The sequence below is a fragment of the Triturus cristatus genome, chromosome 10 (genome assembly GCF_964204655.1).
Source record: "Triturus cristatus chromosome 10, aTriCri1.1, whole genome shotgun sequence".
Taxonomy (NCBI): domain Eukaryota; kingdom Metazoa; phylum Chordata; class Amphibia; order Caudata; family Salamandridae; genus Triturus; species Triturus cristatus.
Window position 1 is genome coordinate 586,893,975 of NC_140593.1, and position 14,965 is coordinate 586,908,939.

General features: G+C 43.3%; 1 long non-coding RNA gene across 3 annotated transcripts in view; it reads right to left on the reverse strand.

Annotated features, from left to right (window-relative positions):
- Positions 1-14,965, reverse strand: part of LOC146789769 (uncharacterized) — a 310,950-nt gene that overhangs the window by 180,913 nt on the left and 115,072 nt on the right. For all 3 annotated transcript variants that reach the window (XR_014970159.1, XR_014970157.1, XR_014970158.1), the window contains exon 5: positions 3,328-3,496. This is a non-coding gene — a long non-coding RNA (uncharacterized LOC146789769). The remainder of the gene's footprint in view (positions 1-3,327; positions 3,497-14,965) is intronic.

Here is a 14,965-nt window from a genome sequence, read left to right on the forward strand (position 1 = left end):
TATCAACTTAAACCTGTAATACAAATATTTTATTTTTTTAAATTGCTGAGAACTTATGCTTCCCTACCCACACACGTGTCCACTCCCTCAGCCTTTAATGATACTCCAAGTCTTTATTTGCCTTTAACCTGTGACCCTTTTTGATTTAAAGAAATAGTTGCAATACCTTGTATGTAGATTGGTTTTGTTGAATTAATCTTTTTGGTCTTGTACTATAACAATGAGATTTTCCTGTTGATATGCTGTTTTGAGGCAAACCTTTTAATAATGTATTGTTTTCATTTAGAAAAGCAATTGATAAATGTAAACTTCTTGTAACATTTTTAAACTTTTTTAAATTTATTAGTGTTCTTCGATCTATAAACATCCCAGTCCTCCTTCCACTATGCATTATTCAAACACTCAGATTTAGTTACACCCCCCTCCTCCCCTTTAGTTGTCTAACACCTGATGCGGTTTGATTTATCCAATGAGTCATAATACCTGGTTTGTTTTCGGATGAACTTGATTGATTCTTTTGAATCTGTTTAGATCTTTGAAACACCGTTATTTATGCAAATCTGTTGAGATGTAAACATTTGTTTATTATATTGTGTTTTAAATGTCACATCTGTGAATTATTTACAAATATGCTAGGACTTTCCAAAAAGTAACTGTCAGTGGATTATCTTTAAACATCTCTGCCCTCACACTCCAAACATTCCCTCTCTTCTTTGCATTACACTACCCTTTACCATTCTATGTCTGTTACACATCTGACTTTTTAGGTTTATGAAAATCCACCACAATACCTTGTGTGTAATTTTTTGGTGTTGACTGTATGCTTCCCTCAGGTTTGGAACACTCAATTGCATTAGCTGCTATTTTTGCAAACCCGTTTAAATGGAAAAATGTGAAAAATTTATTGATTTTCTAGCGAAGATTTTATTGTTCAACAAATTTATCATTTACTAAGGTTCTAAGTAATAAAATATTTTTGAAAGAAAAATCCAGCATAGCCCTCCTTATCTACACCCTCATCCACTCCCTCTTTCGATTGCACTACCCCACACCATACTGATGCTACAACCTTGGCTATCTGCAAATCCCTTAAAAGCTATGTGAACTATAAACCGATGCATGACCAACTTTAATTGACTTAAGCATTCACTCACAGATATGGGGTTATCACAGCCATGTAGAAAAATTCTCATTTATTGAAAAGGCACTGTTTGAGACCACTTGCCTTTTACTTAATCACTGCCTAACTCCCCTTATTTTGAATTTTATAATCTAGAAATGGGTCTCACTTAGATCAAATCTGCTTTCTGAGACTGACAACTCTGAGGCACTTAGCAAACTCTGGCACATCAAGTTGGTCCTGTAACAAACATTATTATGTATGTTACACTGGTGTAGGCTCATAAGGCACAGACGTGGAATTGATAGGAAAAACAGTCATTGCCATTATCTTTTAAGATTAGCATCTTTGAACCCAACTGAAGGTTTTAATGCCTACTTTGCCTACAATGCATCTTTCCACCATGTTTAATTTCAATCACAAAGGAATAGCGAAAAATTAACTGGTTGATTATATATTGGATATCTTCTTTCCTATCTTTTTTAATTACTGGTCTACTCCGATGTGCAGAAAATGTCTTTCTAGAAGTGGAATATGTACATGCACTATTATTTTTTTTACAGTCATGGTTAGTGTACTTGGGAGCAGCTTTTGGCCATTGGCTTCTTTATTGCAGTACAATTTTTCAAAAAATTACCATGGTATTTTTAAAAAAGTAACTATTTTTTTAAGCTAATACTTCTCCCTCACTTCTGCAGAGGTTCATACTGTATAAAATATATTTAACTTTGCTCTGAATTGACAAAAATATCCTTATTGTAAATAATTAAAGTCTAAGTATTTTTTCACAATCTGAGATGACTTTCCTCCTTTTTAACAAACCGCTTAAAGCGTAATCTTACTATCATTTATTGTAATCAATACTTTAAAAAACGTTTATACTCAAGCCCCTACAAAATATTTACTATATAAAGTTAATTATTTAAAAGTAATCTTTTGGTTGTATTCATTGAGAGATGTTTGGTTTATTTCATTTACGAGCTTCTTACTTTTGACAGTAGCTGGCACTATTTAACAATTCAATCAATGCTGGTCGCTCTCTCGTGATGAACGCGTCCTGACACTGAATGACAGCAGTCAAGTGAACACAAAATGGTGAGCGCTGCTTATATAAGTTTTGGGTGACTGGTCGATAATTTACTATAAAATATGTTTAGTAATGTGCTTTTAAATGAGATTTATTCTATGACAATCATTTAAATAAATAATTCTCAGTTTTATTAATGTGATCGGTTCGAATGTATGAATGGTGGTTCCTTCAAGTTAATTTTGTATATGGTTGGATTACATTATGCTTGCTTTTTTCATTAATTCTCTTTTGTATATACGTTTAATTTATTTTTAATAAAAAAAATAAGAGTATTTTAATACCAGAGTATTACTTTTTAAACAGTATTTTAAATTACTCCCACCCAAAAACCCTATTTCCCTGGCATCCCGTCCAAGGGGTTAGGTTACATTTTTAAGAAATATTTATGAAATGGTCTCTGAATGCGAAGTAAAGACATGCGAAGTAATATTCTGCTGTTAAAAGCCACTTCTTTTGATATTAATGTATTTGCGATGTATTTGTATGCGCAGTGAAAAAATGCGTAGTAAAGGCATTTGCGATGTAAAAACATTGTAATAAAATCATGCATACTAATGGCATGCTAAGTATCGTCATACATCCCTACTTACTAGACATGCCTAAACACCAAAAGGACTCCACAAAAAGTCGAAATAAAGTCTGTCAAAATGTGACAAGGGGTAGCGCTCTTCCACAGATCTGCGCTGGCTGGCGCGGAAAGGAATGAATGTCAGCGCGCCGAGGTGGTGCCTATATAGACAACGCGGATGTCTTGACTACAAACCTGACGCCTACAATGTCACGGGGAGTCAACAGACCCCACATATCAGCACACAGGGATATTGCCATTAAAAAAATCTTCCGGATTCAGCCAGACGCCTGGAAGTGCAAAGGTAAGGAATCTGCGGCTACATGTCAAATATTGCAATTAGCTTACAAAGTCATAATTCAGTCTTACCATGTTTTCCTGGGTGAACGCTTCACCTCTTAAATCATACATAACTGCATACCTGTTACAAGGCAGCAATCACGCTATTAGACTACTTGACAAGAAACTAAATGCAACAGATTACATTGGGGTTTCTTTTAAGGTATTGTAGTCTTTTTCATAAAATTAGAAGACATCAGTAATATTCACCTGGGCATCAAATGTACGACCCGAGTGACCGGCTTTTTTAAGTCACAAAGTATAAAACCAGAAAGGATCTCCTCCTCCATTCCTTTGTGTCTGATCTTCAAGTTTTGACCAGGAAACCGCTTCAGTTTCTACTTTCATCTGAAAGGAGTCCGAGGACTTCCACTGTGTGCTTCAGAGGGAAAAAAAAAAAACAGATATTTTTTCTAGCCAAACCCCAAAAATCTACAAAGGTCTATTGTGAAAGTCAGTAAAATATCAGAGACTTTGTCGTTCAATTAATTAGTAAAGGTCATCTTGCTTAGGACAATAATAAATAAACAATCCTTGAAGTCTCCAGGTATTTATTCAAACAACGCTATACTTTGATATAAACCAAACCACCACTAACTGAATGCTAACTTGTACTAAAGTGTCAAAGCAGCCTTTCCGAAACACTTTAAGTTCCTCATTTATTATCACTCCAATGCCGCTTCTAAATTGGGAGCCAGGGCTGGGAAAGGGAACGTGAAAGGCATATGCGCTCAGGAACGAAGGGATTTCAAGTCATTAGAAATAAGGACTCTTTCCATCTCCCTAACATGCAACTAGCCGTACTATTTAATGAACATCACAAAATTGCACTATTTGGTTGAAAGTCTACAAAGTCTGTTCATTAAACTTCACAATCTTTCAAAGAACTGTCCTCTGAACCACAGCCTCCTGCTGGTACAAAGCAGATGTTACACGACTTATGCATCTTGATCCAGCGGTTGGTACTAATGGCATGCGTTGGAGGGCTCACTAAATCTATCTCGACTACCTCCTCTGTGTCCAGGGACTCAGTCTTAAGTACACAGAGGCACACTTTATTTACATACAAATATGACCACCTGTTTAATGTGGTGCTTTATGTAACATGCACACCTGCTTGCCTTGCATGCCACCCTAGTAGAACCAACTATTTTCGATCAACTCAGTTGTGTTGCTTCAAACACATCAGTGCTGCCGACAGACTGTCTTTTTACACCATTTAACAAGTTTCTTCTGTGTAGGGGCTGGAAAAACAAGAATCAAGGGGTCATTCAGTACATAGGGGTTTCTGGGTTGTATGCTGCATGGGTACTGTAGTTTACCAAGAATGCAGTACGATACATTTTTAGAGAAGTTTCTTCCTTTAAACCACGTCTTTTTCCGGGTACTAGAAATAGAGAGAGCTAGAATCTCCAGATTTAGAATGACAGTTTATAGCAATACCAATAGCCAGTCAGTGCTTTATACAGAGCATAAAAAGTATTTTATTACATTAAGTACAAACATGTTAAATTAATACCTATGATCAGCACCAGAAGGTGGCAGTAGTTTGAGGCAGAGACAACATCAGACAGCATATGAACTCCTTAGCACTAAATTTTTTTTAACAGGGCCATCAAGGCTAATGTCATCTGAGACAACTTTTTGGTACGTTTCCTGGAATCCTGTTTGGCTCTCCATTTCATTGAAGGTGGTTAAGGGACACAGAAGGTACAATGCTTTAAACTATTATTTGAGGGACACAATAAAAGGAAGACACTTTAAAGTAATCGGAGTACAACATAAAAAGGTAGTACACTAAAATATGTAGAGCTCAAATACTCATTGTCCAAACTAGAATCCTCACCCCACAAAATGGTTTACGTGTTCACAGTGTGCAACTTTAGGGTTTGAAGGTAGTGTAGGAGATTAGGGAGGGAAGATCTGCCATTACCTTTTCAAAGTGCATGTATTTCACCTTCAGTAACCCTCACACCCCTACTCCAGTTAAATTCACACTTCCATTCTATGCTGGAGACGCTGCTGGTTTCAAAGGCAAGGGGAAGACATGTGTACCATGGTATGGCTTGGACCACACGGACTAGTCCAAACTAGTTTGGCCAGTAACGTTTTGCACGGTAGGCCTGAGAAAACTGACAATAAGTCGAGCTTCTACAGGATTGGAGAAGAGTTCAAACTGCAGAATGAAGCAGATTGTTGGATGGTTCTGGTTTTCCATCTCCACACCAGATGAGGATTCATACTGGCCCTCCAGCTTTTTGCCATTTTTTTTTAGCTTTCCAGAGGTTAAAAGCACAAGAGAAGAGCACACATGCTGCCAGAGGCAGCAGTCTATTCTACAACCTGCGGTAGAGGGGTTGTTAGAAAAATGCAAACTATTCTGAAGCAACTGAGCACGTAGGGCATCAAACACGTGGAGATTGGGAGGACGAAATTTGAAACCAAGCAGACGAAGAAAGTTTTACAATAGTGGATTGAAAGATTGAACATGTTAAAGTGCCAGAAAACTAATTTCAGTTATTCCCGACAGATGCCTCCTTGCTGGGATGGAGAGCTCATTTGCAGATTAGTCATGACTGGAGTATGGTGGCAGTCAGAAGTAATAGGTTACCCTGTAAGCATCTATACGTAGTGTGCATACACCGGTCATCTAGTGTTGGGCTCAAACGTCTGCAACTTGCTTTTCCTTTGAAGAAGTCTTAAGAGTCTAGAGTTATCGTGACGCCTCCTATAGTGTGTATAGTGCATGATTATAGACTCCTTTGTTGGATTGTTTGCAGCTTATCGGGTGAGCTTCGTGAAGGAGCAGCATAGGGACAGAAAAGATGAGCATGTGAGTAAAGATAAGAAAAAGTTTTAGTAGAGAAGTGAATACATCAGCCAGTAGCTTTCGAGGAGGAGGGTGGGTACACTATGAATAGATGCTTCCAGGGAAAGTTACATTTCATTTGTAGCATGTGTTTGCCATAGATACATATGCTTAGCACAGAATGAAAAGCAGTGCTCCCAAAAAAACGGCGGTTAGCCAACGGTTGACATGGAAGATTGAAAATAGGTTTGTAAAATAGTTTGACTGACTGGCTTGTTGATTAACACTAAGACTTCAAACCACAATTGTGTTATGAAAAAGTACGTGGGTTAATACACGTAGCTGCTTTACAGAAATCTGCTAGTGGGATGTTTCCTATAAAAGCTATTGAGGCTCCCATTTTAGGTCTCGCTGAGTCAGCGCATGCGCTGCTCTGCGAGACATTTAGTCAGTGGCTTTTGGAAAGGTTTCCAAAGGCTGTTGCCGGCCACCAGCTTTCGGCTATGCGCACAAGTGCGCGCGCCTCACTCCGCCTCTACAATTAATGCTGCTGCGCGCATACCACGCGTGCTGAGAACAGAGCGAGTCATCGCGATCACTTTTGCTTTTACGGCCACGCGGCCAAAGCTGGTTTCCTCTGCTCATCGTGTTTTAGTGTGCAGGATGCAATGGTTATTATGCTATGCTTGAGAGTTTAAATTTTACACGTTTTAACACTGCTGCATTCAAATAAATAAATACAAAAGGCAGTGCCTGTGGACCTAGAGGGGTCTACTCTAAAACTTACTTTGCAGCGGCTATGAGGCTCCAGATCTGGCGTTAGTTCACAGGCCTTTGGTTTTTGAGCAGGGAAGGGTGCAACATGTCCCAGTTGAGGTAGCTACTAGAAGCAATTACATATGCTCATTTTGAACTAACAAACCATAGCTATGCCGTAAACGGACCTGAGAAAAGTACATTTAGAAATACCCAATTCAGAAAGGTCATCGTGAATACAGTATTTCAATCTGTGTGAACATGCATTGGTATAGTTTAAAATGTGAATGCCGTGTTAATTATATACATTTTAATACTCATAACATGCCCCATCCTGTTTTTCCCTGCACACGAGGCATGTCCTATTTGAGCGATAGGAGCAAGATGGGATTTATGTTATCCAGAGTGGAGTCTCTCTGCGCTGGATTTGTAGGTATGGGAAACAGCATCACACATGTAATTTTACTGCATTAGTCAAGGAACCCCTTTTGTTGCCAGCAACAATGTGTCTGGAGTCACGGGTGCATGGTTATATAGCTCCAGGGGCACTTCATCCTTTTCAAAGGGACCAAAAAGCTCAACTTTCAGGCAGCAGATTCATGTAAACTACACCAACTAATGTCGAAATCATTTTGCTGATTAGGGTGATGCAGCTATGCTGAGCTTGGACGTTTTCGGTTGCATGCAACACTCTGGATCTTGACCTGGTTATAATGCACTTTGACCAGTAAGTTGAGAGGTAAATGACTTATTTGCTCCCTTTCTGGTGCAAATAAGTGATGTTAATCTACAAGGTTTATCTTTTGCAGTAACATGCCTTGTTCCACAGGAGCCTCAACTTCTCCTTTCGTAGATTAATCTACGCCTGCTACTTGTCTATGAGCTTCTAGAGTTGTTTGTTGTAGGATTTCATAAATAACCTGAACATATCAAAACTCAAGGGTGATTTATAGTCCGTCTTAACTTGCTTTCATGCAAACTGTAGGGAAGTCCAGGTACGGAGGAGGAACAATTGACTGAGCACTAATATTGCCAAAACAAAGCTTTTGTATGTACAATGCAACACAAGTCTGATAGTTTCTAAAATATATTGTTTATTTCTAGCAGACCAATATGACATCCTGACAGTCAATTTAATGACAAACAATCTTGACACAAACATATCTACGGCACTGAAGACCAATGTAAAAGTGAGTTCCACTTCCTGGTATCTAATTGTGCTGAGACTGGTTTAACCTTTTCTAACCGAAATCAATTTAGACCAGATTACTAATTATATGGGGCCCAATTTAGACTATCCTACAGTCTTGCAGGTAGGTATGCTACAATATGTTTTGAATAGACTGCAAGTGCTTCAGAAACAAGTGGCTAATGTTAAGAATGTCTGCAAGTTAGTGCTTGTGCCTGATGTCCAGAGGGAACTTTGGATTCCAGAGAAAGCAGACTAAAATTTCTACTTTTGACTCACCAGGAACTTTGCATTGTCTCATATGCAATAAAGAAGTTGAAAGCAGTCTTCCTAAATCTTTGACATCTGAGAGCAAGTTTTTATTAATGGTACCTACCATCAAGTGTAAGCGGTGTCGAAGTAAGAACGTTTGCTACCAAGCACCTGCCCTATGGAAGGTCTTGTCTCATGAAATTATGAACAATTCAGATTAGTCCAAGGATGAGTAATTTATAGTTCCATTATTCATCAGGTGGATGACCTTTCTCATTTAGAACTAATGTGTTGGAATTGAAAGACTCATTGATTTGGTAATTGCTCATATAGTAGACATTTAATGGATTTCATAATTGTTCCTGCTAAACTGTTTGCTCAGTGAAGGCCATAGCCGTTTAATGCATGTGAAGGCAAAACTAGGATGCTGAATGTTTTGACGACATCAACTGTTGCATGGTTAAACACATAAGGTTCCAAAGGCGAGACCTATTGGCTATGCCAATGCTTGTTAAGTGTGGAGTGAGCCCTTGGAGTTACAGGTAGAGCTCTATTTGCAGTGGCAAGTCTAAATACATCTTACTATCCATCTTGCTATTTCAGCTTTGGATGGAGGGAAAACTTTTTGGGAGGTTTGAAAATGCTACAAAAAGTTGTTTTGCAAAAAGGTTTAGGGCTCTTAAGGAAATACATTACTCTTAACCGAGCGTGTGTGGAGCTCTTTCTCCAACTGAGTCTGGTGTAGGGAAGAATACTACTAGCTTGATTGATTTGCATATAATGCAGAAACTACTTTAGGGAGCAACTTTAGATTAGTAAGGAAATATTCTTTTAAATTGAGTGCTGGAAGTTCGCTTATTCACCTAAGAGATGAGATAGCTACTAAGAAAGCTACTTTCCATGTGAGGAACTGTAATTCACATGAAGTGGTTCAAAGGGTGGTCCCATGAGTCGTGAGAATATTTTGTTTTCAGGCTGGAACTGGTAGGGTATTGTAATAAAGGGCCCCTTTTTGCCTGGAATTTAGTTTGATTTTGACTGGGAGTGCACTGGGTTCCTGCTAACCAGGTCTTCAGTGCCAGAGTTCTTACCCAAAATGGACAATTGTTTCCCCAATTGGCAATACCTTTAGCAATCACTGCAAGTCCCTAGTAAGTGGTTAAAGAGGGCGTTTAAAGGCTACAGCAGAATTGTGCCACCATAAGACACCCCTAACCAAACAGACTGCCACTGCAGGCTGCATGCCTTGGTGCAGGTAAAAGTGAAAACACAACATGGCGCACATCCCTACGTACCATGCCCACAGACACTGCATGCACTACAAGTAATTCACCTCTGTAGGAAAGTGGGTTTCTGTTGCAGTAACCCCCCACACATTTTGCCTACCGATGCACTTTCACTTGATGTACCCTGGGTCCCTGCCAATGAGGTCCTCAGGGCCTGTGTTCTTCCCCAAAACTAACCCAATTGGCATCTCTGGCCACATGTCAGCCCCTGGTAAAGGGTACCACAGGTACCCAGGGCACAGTGACCAGGGAAGACCTCTAAGGGCTGCAGCACTCATTGTGCCACCCTTAGAGCCCCTGTACCTTTACGCTCACACTGCATTTGCAGGATGTGTGTCTAGGTGCAGAACAAAGTGAAATCGACATGGCACACATACCTGTTGGCCATGCCTACAATCCACTGCCCTGGCATAGGTCCGTCACAACTCTGGCTGGGTGCACTATACCAGTGGTGAGGGTACAGGTGCAAGAGCCCTGTACCTCTAAAGTGTCTAAAGCCATTCTTAGACATTGTAAGTGCAGTGCTGCCATTAAGAATACATGGTGCTGGGAGTTTGTCATTACGAACTCCGCAGCACCATAATGGCTACACTGAAAACTGAAAAGTTTGCTATAAAACTTCCCAGCACATTAAATCCACACCAATGCCAGTGTGGGATTTAGTGAAAAATGCACACAGGGGATCTTGGAGATGCCCCCTGAAAAACGACCTACCACTAGTGTCCAGGCTGAGTGGCTGCCTTCAGCTGCCACCACCAGACAGGTTTCTGGACTACTGGGTCGATAGCCTGCTGCTCTCAGGGGCCTGAAACAATGCACATCCTGGAAAGAGGTGCTAAGCCTCCTCCCCAGGATGGGCAGGGTCCACAAAGGGGAAGCTTCAAATGCCTGCCGCCTTTGTGAGCTTCCCCAGGCCTGTTGCTGCTCCCAGCAACTGGTCCCCACTGGTTCTGACCCCCACTTTGGGCAGGAGAACCGGCAGGAAAAACAAGTGAGGAAGAGGGGAGCGCCCACCTCTGCCAACTCCACCCCTCAGGTGGTGGAGGCAAGGTGAAGCAAAACTCCGTCCCTGCCATCCTACCAGGGAAAGGCATATGCCCCCCCTCCCACTGGAGGGTGGCATAATGGGAGGTGTATCCACCCCAGGGAAGGGGCCCATTGGTCCCATCCTTTTACCTACCTGTAACAATCCTAAATCTAGTACTTGGGGGCACCCCTGAACGTTGCTTACTTAGACAAGAAACCAGCAGAAGAAAAAGAAGAGGAAGACCGAACAGCCATGCTGAAGCTAACAAGGGAAGGATGCCCACTTATTTGGCCCCAGCCCTACTGGCCTGCCCCTACTAAGATTCTGCTCCTGCAAAATCCCGGCATGTCCTGCAGTCAGCAACCTAAAGAAACCCGGAGGACCTGCATGCCTTCAATTCCATAGACGGTCTCCCGTAAACACTGGATTTGGTCATCCACAGACTCCAGCTCCGCAAGGATCCACAAGTCTACACCACTCTGCACAAGACGCCCACCGCCCGAGTTAATGGCCCAACACCACGAGGTCTCCCCAGTGATCCAGACCCAAGATCCAGGGTTCCCTGACCCGCCTCAAGCCTCAAAGGACGCCTGCAGCCAAAGTCTGGAAGGTCCCCCCCAACCACGACCAAGAGTTGGTAAGAATATTCGACCCTAAAAGGCACCCCTGCACCAGACGTCCCATGGCCTTGGGTGGCCCAACCGATGGTGCCTAACCAATCCCCAGCATCCCAACTTACCTCCCCAAGTGGTGGTCGCACCCAGAAGACCTTTGCCCCAGAGCCTACAGCGCTTTTGCAAACTGGAGAAACCCCATTGAAAGCTACAGGGAGCCCGGCGCCAAAACAGCACTCTGCACCCGGCTGCCCCAGTGCTGCTGAGGGTGTAAAAAGACTGCATCCTTGACCCTGGAGGACCACTGAGTCTAACCCCAGAATACCAACTCCCACAACAAAGTACTTACCTATTAACCAATAATACTATTTTCCTCCATAGGATAACATTGACTGCTCTTCTATGAAAAGTGTGGAGTTGGAAAATGTAAGAAATCCTTTAAAACTGTAACTAAATAAAAACACTTTACTCGCCTGTTTACAGGAAATGTCCCAGTGCAGTATCCAGGTATACTGCACTGTTTAAGAGCAGCAATCTGCAAAGTAATCTAATAGTCATTTCACTAAAAAGCCTATACAAAGTATATGTACTGTATTATGAAAAGAATTGCATTGTCAGTAACTACTGTAATCAAAGTGCACATACAATTGCAAATCAAACTATTTACAGACTGCATTACAACTGTAAAGGATTTATTGCTCACCTGTGTCAGGCTTGCTTGGTTCCAGAAAATAAAATAACTAAAATAATATTTTATACAGTAACAATTGGTCTGAAGTTCAGTCTTGGGGAGTGAAATCATTTGCTGAGTGTCCAAAAAAAATGCATAACACAGTCCTCCGATACAGCCTTACTGCTCGACCATACAACCACAAATGGAGAGTAAGGTGCTATCTACTTTTACCTAAGCCTACCTTTTGGGTTCCACAGGACTGTGTACACCTTAACTCACATATGATAGTATATACAGCGCCAGCTTCCTAAAACATGATTGGGGGTTAATTGGACTAGGAAGGTTTTGTGCTGGAGTAGGGGTTTGTGGCTTGGCCTGACTTCTGGCCACCCGACCCACGAGGTCCAGGTGCACACTGCCAACAACCCTGTAGAGGTTGCTGGGCTTGCGGGGTCCTCTGGCTGGGGCAGGGTTGGCGCAGTTGGACGCCCCTTCCGTAGCCACAAAAGGGGTGTATGGCAGACAGACTGATGACACAGTGAGACCCAAGGACTTGGCCGTTTCGAGAGTCCTTGAAGCGCTCAAGAGCTGCATCTGCCTTGACTCCGAAGAGACGAGAGCCATCAAAGGGCATGTCCATAAGGTTCGCTTGAACATCCCCTGAAAACCCAGAAGTCCTCAACAGGGTGGTGCCTAATGGCCAGCATTGAGGAAATCGCTCTGCCTAGCGAGTGTTGTGTCTCAGCCACATCGCATGCTAAATTTTGCTGCATCTCTCCCATCTGTAACTGCTTGGGAGAGGAGAACCCCGGTCCTCCTGCAAGGCTCTTGGCAGCACCTATGCAACTGTATGCCATAGTGAATGGGAATAACAGCCCAAGAGACATGCAGTGTTTACCGCCCGCAATGCTAGGCTGGTGGAAGAAGAGATCTTACCAAAGCTGTCCAGCCTTTTCCCTGTCAGGGGTTGCAGAAGGGAACAAGCCACAGGAAGAAGAGGCTTGGACCACCAAGCTTTGTGGGGTGGGATGGGCAGAGAGTTAAGCTGGGTCACCTAGTGGTGGAGGGCAATAGATCTGTTCAAAGGAGCACCTGTGCTGGGCTTGCACCAGGCACAGAGTAGTATGCCGATCAAGGCCTTGTTGAAAGGCAACAAGGGTTCTGAGGTGGCGACACCAGGACCTCCGTCAAAACAGTCTTGACTGCAACTGTAGGAAACGGCAGGTCCAAGGAAGCAGCAGGTCCACGTTCGCCACAGCTCTGAGCACCATCTTTGCAAAAGAAGCCTTCCTCCGTAGCCAGGTTAGAGGGGGACAGCATGCCAGACACGGCGCCGGTCGGAGTGGTGCAACCAGCGCCGGTCCGGATCCAAGAGGAGCCCGTGGTGACATAGGTGCAGAACCCACAGGGACTCCAACTGAGCCCGCGGGGCCCTGAAGGCACTCCAGCAGGGTCAAGCCGCAAAAATATGTCTCACACAGCGTCATAGAACTTCTTTAATTGGATGGAGGTCCCTTCCTGGTCCCGGAAACGGAGGGAAACGCAGAGCCTACCCAGGCACCCGCTTAGAGGGGCCTCGAATGCAGAGACTCCTGTCTAGTCATGTGACGGATGCCGTAAGTTGAAGCATTCTTCAAATTCATGTACTTCTTAACTGACCTCGACTAGGAGGAAGAAGACTTTGACCTTCCGGAGCGGAGCTTGGGCATTCTTCGACCGAGATCGATGGGGCAATCTCCATGGTGCCGTACACCGGGCAGCATCAGCTTTAGGAACTGCTATCTCAAAGCCTTCGGTGCGATGGCCTGACAATCGGAGCACAACTGAGTCGAGGTTGCACTTCAGGAACGAAAAACACACCAGGTGGGGGTCATCAACAGCCATGGCGTGGTGACAGGCGCTGCACAGCTTTAACCCAGAGGTCTACTTACGGAAATCTACCATTACTACGCGGCCATTACTTCGCAGTGCTTTTAGTATGCATTTTTTAAAACACGTTGACCATTACTACGCATGCTGATAGATAGCATGCTTTTACTACGCAATGGTTAGTTCACATTACTTCGCAATACAATAAGCAGACACGCAAGTTTTTTTTAAAAATATTAATTTGAAAATGTTAAAGGTATCATTGTAATTTACTGTGTTTAGTGCCTTCCGATTTTAAATGATTAGAACATTAAAATCAACGTAATGTAAAAAAAAAAAATTGGTATGGTAATGCTGTTTATACTAAATTTATTTCAATGTTATTGCTGTATTTACTTTAATTGAATTCCCACGGTTTTCTATGGACAACATAGTCCTTTTTTATTTTAGCTAAAGAAAAAATCTGTGACACAAATAACGTCAAAAGACATACGGAGGGGGCGTGGCCGGGCAAGATGGCCAAGCAGACGTAGACCTTCTCGGCTCCCGGTCCACGCGCTCTGGGTAATTTTCGGCGGCTCCCTGAAGCTGAATCATCGGGGAAAAAAACTACCAGCGTCGGATGATAAGCGGCAACGGGGGAGTGTATTTTGCTGTCTCCGGAGTGCCTGCACAGGCTTTAATCTGCTGCGACAACTCCAGGAGGGGAAACCATTGACGGCCAAGATGGCGGCCGGAGCCGGCCCGTGGAGAGACGGCCCGATCCCTCTGAGCAATGCCGCGGCTGCAGACATCAGACACACTGATGCATTGAGGATCGCAGCGGTGAGCCCTGCGAAGCGCGCTGGGGGTCTCCGAGGGCGGTAGAGACTGCGGCACTTTACATCCTAAATGCCCGACTCTAACATGGCAGCCGCAATGCCCTCAAATGGCGGCAAACTTTGTCAAATGTCTCCCTTTCCATACGGACACGTGACTGAGTAATTGGGGAGAGCGTGCCTGAGGGGACGAGTGGCGATTCCCCTCTGTGACCACCACGTACCTGTCGGCGACATTACCCAGGAACGAGTGACTAGATCCCACCCCCCCTGTGCTCTTGCCATCCAAGTGGTCTCCCTGTTTGCACGACCACAGAAACGCCTGCACGGGGCTTGCGTACGACAGTCTCTTTTGCACCTGCCTCCCTGATTTATGGCTTCACACTCCATGATGAGACGCCCCTACACCTCCTGAAGACCTCTCCTACCTTGATACTCCAGTCTGAGCTAGATGCCACATGCAGCCTTCTTCATACCCAAAGTACCTCTCACATGGCGCCCACCTCCTAACCTGGCGTTGGTGGCAGCGCCTCGACACGGACCACTAGAACTTGG